The following is a 7,881-nucleotide window of genomic DNA, read 5'->3' on the forward strand; positions in this document are numbered from 1 at the left end:
AATTTGGCATGTCCCCTTTGACACTCACCAATTTTTATCGATGCACCATAGAAAGCATCCTATCTGGACGCACCATGGCTTGGTACGACAACTGCTCTGCCCGGGACCACAAGAAACTGCAGAGAGTTGTGGACACAGCTCAGCACTACACTGAAACCAGCCTCCCCTCCATGGACTCCGTCTACGCTTCTCGCTGCCTCAGTAAAGCAGCCAACATAATCAAAGACCCCACCCATTCACTCTCTCCCCCCTCCCATTGGGCAGAAGATACAAAAGCCTGAAAGCACGTACCACCAGGCTCAAAGACAGCTTCTATCTCACTGTTATAAGACTATTGAACAGCTCTCTAGTCCAATAAGATGGACTCTTGACCTCACAATCTACCTCGTTATGACCTTGCACCTAATTGTCGACCTGCACTGCACTTTCTCTGTAGCTGTTAAACTTTATTCTGTTATTGTCTTACCTTGTACCACCTCAATGCACCATGTAATGAATTGATCTGTATGAACGGTATGCAACACAAGTTTTTCACTGCACCTTGGTACATGTGACAATAATAAACCAATACCAATTCCAATTCCACAAAGCTATCATCGAAATGGAGATAGAGGTGTGTGGAAAGGAAGGGAAGGGGTCAGAGATGAACCATGTTGAAGTGAGAATAAAAGTCGGCAGCAAAAGGAGATAGAACGTGTGAATTCTGTATAAGACCAGGATGCAACACCAATAGAGCCATCAATGTAGCCTGTGGTCCTGGGCTTTACATATAGAGGCAAAGAGTACAAGAACAAGGAAGTTCTGATGAACTTTTATAAACATTGTTTCAGCCACTTTGGTGTCTGGTTCTGGGGACCACATTTTGGGAAAGGTGTAAAGGCATTAGAGAGGTGTTAGATTTTAATTTTTTCCAAAAGTCACAGGTTACCTGAAAGGTCAATGAATAGAGCAATTTAATGGTTCACAAAGGAATGGCATCATTGTAATTATCACAGTATAATAATAGAAAACAGATGTATGAGCCATGCAGACGTGATGATTCTCTCGCAATGGATTGGTTAAGCAAGCAATAATAGTAAGACGTCTCAGCATCAGCCATGGGTAAATAATGCTCTCAGTCTTGGTCTCAATCTTAAATTAATCAAAACACAGCCAAGGCTAACTTTAATTTCAGTTCAAAGAGCTCTCAGTTAGCTACCTGATTTTTACCCCTTTTGCATAGAAAGAGATTGGAAAATACTCTCTGTCCAATCTTATCCTAACTATCTCCACCCTTTAATGATCCAATCACAAAGAGGTACTCCCAATTCTTCCTTGATTTGGTAATGTAGTTGTGACCCTTCCTTATCTCAAGCAGTCTTTATGTTCTGTGTAAACAACTCTTTCTCCTAAGAAAACATAGCCACAGGGGAGGGCTCTGGGTAAAACTGAAGTGCAGGGCCCTAAGGCCCCTCCTCTACCATCCTTCTGGCTAACGTAGAGTTTCTGGAAAATAAAATTGAAGACCTCAGAGCAAGATGCAGTACCAGAGGGATATCAGAGACAGTTGTGTACTCTGCTTTACAGGACTGCTTTGAATTGTTGAACTGGATCATATTCAGGGATTCATCTGCAAATTTGAATGAATATGCCACGGTTGTCACCAACTTCAACAAGACCTGCGTGGATGAGTGTGTGCCTTTGAGACCATAGCGAGTTTTCCCAAACCTGTAGTGGATGAACCAGGAGATTCGCAGTCCGCTGAGGGCTAGATCTGTGGCATTCAAGACTGGTGACCCAGGATCCTTCAAGAAGTCTAGGTACGACCCATGGAAGGATGTTGTGAGAGCGAAAAGGCAGTTCCGTGTGAAGTTAGAGACGCAATCGGATGCACAACGGCTGTGGCAGGGTTTCCATGCCATTGCTTCCTATAAGGCAAAACCTAACAGCATAAGTGGCAGTGATGCTTCACTCCCCAATGAGCTCAGTGCCTTTTATGCACGCTTTGAAAGGGAGAACAACGCTACACCTGTGCAAATCCCCACAGCATCTGGCAACCCTGTGATCTCTGCCTCAGACGCCAATGTTAGGACATCCTTCAAGAGGGTGAACCCTCGCAAGGCGTCAGACCCCGATGGTGTACCTGGCCGGATACTGTAAACCTGTGCCGACCAACTGGCTGGAGTGTTCAAGGACATCTTCAACCTCTCACTGCTGCAGTCTAAGGTTCCCACCTGCTTCAAAAGGGCATCAATCATACCGGTGCCAAAGAAGAGCAGGGTGAGCTGCCTAAACGACTATCGCCAGGTAGCACTCACATCTACTGTGCTGAAGTGCTTTGAGAGGTTGGTCTCCTGCCTGAGCAAGGACCTGAATGCGCTGCAATTTGCCTACCACCACAACAGGTCTACAACGGACGCAATCTCACTGGCTCTCTGCTCCCGAGCACCTAGACAATAACAAAATATACGCCAGGCTGCTGTTTATCGATTACAGCTCGGCATTCAACACCATCATCCCCTCAGTATTAATCACCAAGCTTCAAAACCTGGGCCTCTGCAACTGTATCTTCAACTTCCTCATTGGGAGACCACAGTCAGTGCGGATCGGTAGTAACATCTCCTTCTCACTGACAATCAACACAGTCGCACCTCAAGGATTCATGCTTAGTCCACTGCTCTACTCTCTCTCGATGACACTACTGTTGTTGGAAGAATCTCAGATAGCGACGAGGAGGTGTACAGGAGTGAGATAGATTGGTTAAGAGGTGTTGCAACAACAACCTTGCACTCAACATCAAGACCAAGGAATTGATTGTAGACTTCAGAAAGGGGAAGTCGGGAGAACACACACCCATCCTCATTGAGGGGTCAGTGGTGGAAAGGGTGAGCAGCTTCAAGTTCCTGGGTGCCAACATCTCAGAAGATCTATCCTGGGTCCAACACATTGATACAATCACGAAGAAGGCATGTCAGCGGCTCTACTTTGTTAGGAGTTTGAGGACATTTGGTATGTCACCAAAGACTCTTGCAAATTTTTATACATGTATAGAGCATCAGGGTTAGGAGTAGGGAAATTATGTTGCAGTGATATAAGTCGTTGGTGAGGCCACACTTGGAGTAATGTGTACAGGTTCGGTCACCCTGTTATAGGAAAGACATTGTTAAGCTGGAGAGGGTGCAGAAGAGATTTATGAGGATGCTGCCTGGACTAGAGGGCTTGAGTTATAGGGAGAGGTTGGCCACACTGGATCTTTATTCCTAGGAGCACAGGCGACCTCATAGAAGTTTATAAAATCATCAGGGATATGGATAGGGTGGACAGTCATAGTCTTTTTCCCAGGGTTGGGGAGTCCATAACTAGAGGGCACAGATACAAGATAAGAGGGGAGAGATTTAAAAGAGACCTGAGAGGTAATTTCTTTGCACAGAAGGTAGTGAGTACCTGGAATGAGCTGCCAGAGGAACATAGAACATAGAATAGTACAGCACAATACAGGCCCTTCGGCCCACAATGTTGTGCCGACCTTTAAACCTCGCCTAAGACTATCTAACCTCTTCCTCCCACATGACCCTCTATTTTAAATTCCTCAATATGCCTATCTAGTAATCTCTTGAATTTGACCAATGTACCTGCCTCCACCACCGCCCCTGGCAGCGCATTCCATGCCCCAACCACTCTCTGGGTAAAAAAACTTTCCTCTGATATCTCCCTTGAAATTCCCACCCATTACTTTAAAGCCATGCCCTCTTGTATTGAGCCTTGGTGGTTGAGGTGGGGACAGTTGCAACATTTAAGAGGCTTTTGGATAGGTACATGGAGGGAAGGGGCTTGGAGGGTTATGGGCTGAACGCAGGCAACTGGGACTAGCAGGGAGGATGCTGTGGGCGGCATGGACCAGTTGGGCTGAAGGTTGCAGAGGGTTGTAGACTCAGCAAGAAGCTACATAGGGTTGTAGACTCAGCCAGCTCCATCACAGGCACAACTCTCCCCACCATTGAGGACATCTTCAAGAGGCAGTGCCGCAAGAGGGCAGCATCCATCACTAAGGACCCTCACCATCCTGGATGTGCCCTCTTCTCGTTACTGCCATCAGGGAGGAGGCACAGGAGCCTGAAGACCCACACTCAGCGATTTAGGAACAACTTCTTTCCCTCTGCCATCAGATCTCTGAATGGTCCATGAAGCCATGAACAGTACTTCGTTATTCCTCTTTTTTGCACTATTTATTAATTTTGTAATTTATAGTAATTTTATGTCTTGCACTGTGCTGCTGCCACAAAACAAGTTTCATGACATATAAGTCAGTGATAATAAACCCGATTCTGATTAAGTCCAATGTAATGACACCAACTTAATTAACTTGATTATGCTATCTGCTCAAAGGTACACACGGCATATTATCCCTTTCGCTTACTTGCATTCCACCTAACATGGTTTATTTATATGATTTCTCCGGAGGAAATGTACCAGGAGGACAATCTGTTGCCTCTAGACCTCTGCTAAAATAACATTTGTTAAAGAATCCTTTCATCATTCTTCTGTTTTTCTTCTCCTGTTATTTCCTCCTTCATCAGAATACCTTGACCATTATTACTGCATTATATATTTAATACTTTCCATCATCCTTTTTGAGTATACTGCTAGCAATAAATCCACAACCTAACTTTCAATGTACCACAGGTGTTACGTCCAAAACATGATACAGAGTGTAGAAAGGATTTACTCAAATTATTCCAGCGATGAAGGACATTAGTTCTGTAAATAAATTGAAGAAGCTGAAATTGTTCTCCTTGAAACAGAGGCGTTGGTGGGGGATCCCTGGAAATCGTCTTCTGCCCACTTAGAACGTCAACTGGCACAGCAGAGGACATATACCCACTGCTACATTTTCTGATTTTCAGCAACAGACCTTGGAACTGAAGGCTACAAGATCTTTCTAAGTTTATGTTGGAATAGAATCCAAAACAGCTGGTGTTATCTGTTTGGAGAAACTCTATACTCCTCCCTCATAGATGTCCAAATCATGGATCAAAACATGGTTGAAAACAGACCACTATATAAAAACAAAATCATTGGCCAACGACTTACCTAAAGGCAGAGTACTCATAACCTCAATCTCTTACCCAAGAACTTACTCAAGAAATAATTACACACCACAAAAAGAATATGCCTTTAATTAGCACTTTTTACGACCTCAGGATGTCCCATAGTGCTTTACAGAAAATTAAGTGCTATTGAAATGTCAGAAAGTAGAGAAACACTTCTACTAATTTGCATGCAATAAGATTCCACAAACAGTAAGGTACAAAGGATCAAATAATTATTTCTCTGCAGTCATTTGAGAATTAATGACAGCCTTGCTTTTCTTGAAGTATTGTTATGGGATCTTTTATATCCACCTGAGTGGGTTTAATGACTCACCAGGAAGTCAACACTTTCAGCAGGGCAGTATTCCCTCAGTCGTATATTGGAGAGTCTTCCCAGATTGAATGATTCAATTTGTGGTTCAGGACTCAAAATCATAACCTCCTGACTCAAAGAAGAGAACAATACCATTATTTCTAAGACTTACACCCAATAACTAAGCACTCACTCAAGCACTGCCCCACACCCACTCACCTGTCTACCCCATCCATCCCTCCCCCAAATTTAAACACTCCTTCCATCCTGATTAGCTCATCCAATATCTCAATCACTCCACAAATTAACCTTTTTCTCAGTAACTCAATCATTCAACTAATCACTCATCTGCTAAGCATTACTCATGGAGACACAAGAGGCTGCAGATGCTGGAATCTGGATGAAAAAAACAAACTACTGGAGGAATTCAGGGGTCAAGTAGCAAAGGGATAGTCGACGTTTCGAATTGAGACCCTGCATTAGAGCCATGCCCTTATTTAATTTCTTAGTACCACAAGCTAGCAACCACTTAGCCACCAAAAATATTTACTTACTCATTTAATCACTTACCTAACCACCTTCCTTTTGTCTCACTTACACTACTGGTTAGTCACTGAATAATCTCTGTTGTGAAAGGCCTTATGCTTTACCATTACCCCCTATCTTGTTTCACCTGAAAGTGTTGACTGTTACTGTAATGGAGTTCAAGAGTGCTGCTCGCCTTCCTTAGCTAGCCAAGTGTTGGTCATTTATGCCTTGGCATAACCATGTATTCAAGCCTTGCAGGAAATGTTGGCAGACTATTGGACTGCTGAAAGCATCACAACCAAGCTGAGCCCTGTCACCACCGAATGGCCACACAAGCACAGTTTCAGCAGGGGGTCACTGATTAGCAATTTGGCACAGGAATTTCTTTCTGCTCAGAGGTACCAATGGCCATCCTGGTGCCCCAATTGCTCCCTCTGCTCTGTTCATTTTGGAATATTTCCTTTAAAGTTTCAAGTAAAACAGGCAATAACGCCAATCATGTTGTTTCTAAATTACCTGCATCCGGGAGCGATTTGCCTATTTTCCGCAGTAATATCAGCAAAACGGTTAATGATGTGCATGGAACACTACTGGGACATCTGTGGTGAATTATGGAATTATAGTTTCACTGGTCTTTTTCCATGGTACTTCATTCATAATGTGAAATCTCCTTGTGGGTGTAATAACTCTGAAAACATAATGGAATCGGAAATAAGGTAATCAAAGTGTTACCCCGTACACTATCCAGAGCTTAATTTGGATTAAAGTGGAAGATTTTTCAATGATGTTGACATTGAAGTGGATTAGATATAAATGATGTTGAGCTCTATCATTTCTCTGCAGTGTGATGAGATCAAAGTCCAATACCTCTGCTGACAGACTGGTCAACTGATTTCTAATGTAAACACAATCCTTTCTTTAAAATGTGCTTTCATGTTACTAAGATTAATGAGATTTTCCAAACTTTGCACTGGGACTTTTACGTTCTATGGATGCATTTTCCAGATTGGCTTTAAGCCTCAGGTCTGGCCTGTAGGACTCCAGCATAATGCGACTTCTTCAAATCTGCTTTATCAAAAAGGTAAATTTTATGGCATTGAACTTCTTCATTCAACAGCTGCAAGCACAAGGATCTGACAACTGCAAACACAAGGATCTGAGCCAGCACTAAATGTAAAGTTGTGTTTTGTGAGCCTTTATAATTAATCAATTTGAAAATCTGATTACAGACTTTGAATTTCTATCAGGTAATTAAAACAAACCTTGTACTTTGATGATGAGTGAATGGCTTTCCTATAGCAAGAAGAAACAAATTATACTTGATGTTTTACAAAAATCAGAACTGTGATCCTGTTATGATGGTCACAGTACAGCAATAAATTCTATAATTTTAGTGCATACATTCATATTCACATTTGAAATTAGATATTGGCAATTCGCGTACTGAACAGAATGTACTAACTAGCTGTCATCATTAACTGCTCATTAATTTCCAGCGTTATTCCACAGCATCTTCTCTTCTCCCAAATCAGGCACTATGATTGACTGATAACATCTGCCCCTATTGCTGCAGGCATTTACTTAACAATTGGCTTGCAATTTGTGTTTAGAACAGAATTACAGTACACTTAACCAAAGCCCACAGATTATTCCGTTGCATTTATTATTCCCTTCCCTGAGAATCTTCTTTAACTGCACAACAAAAAAAAACAGATTTTAACAAAAGATGAAAAGTAATGCCTTTTTAATTGATGGATCCTGCAATTATCTGGCCATCCTTGTTTCACATTAGCTAGTTTCTTTGAAACATATCCCTTGAAGCGAAATAGAAAAACGCCTTGAATCTTAGAATGAAGTTGTAGGCTTAGAAAGCAGAGACTTGGAGTCCAGGACTTGGGGAGTCAGTCTGGCTTGGAGATTAGAGGCATAACATAAGGGGTTCAGTAAACAATTTATTTAAATGAGTTGCAT

The sequence above is a fragment of the Pristis pectinata genome, chromosome 27, assembly GCF_009764475.1.
Source record: "Pristis pectinata isolate sPriPec2 chromosome 27, sPriPec2.1.pri, whole genome shotgun sequence".
NCBI lineage: Eukaryota > Metazoa > Chordata > Chondrichthyes > Rhinopristiformes > Pristidae > Pristis > Pristis pectinata.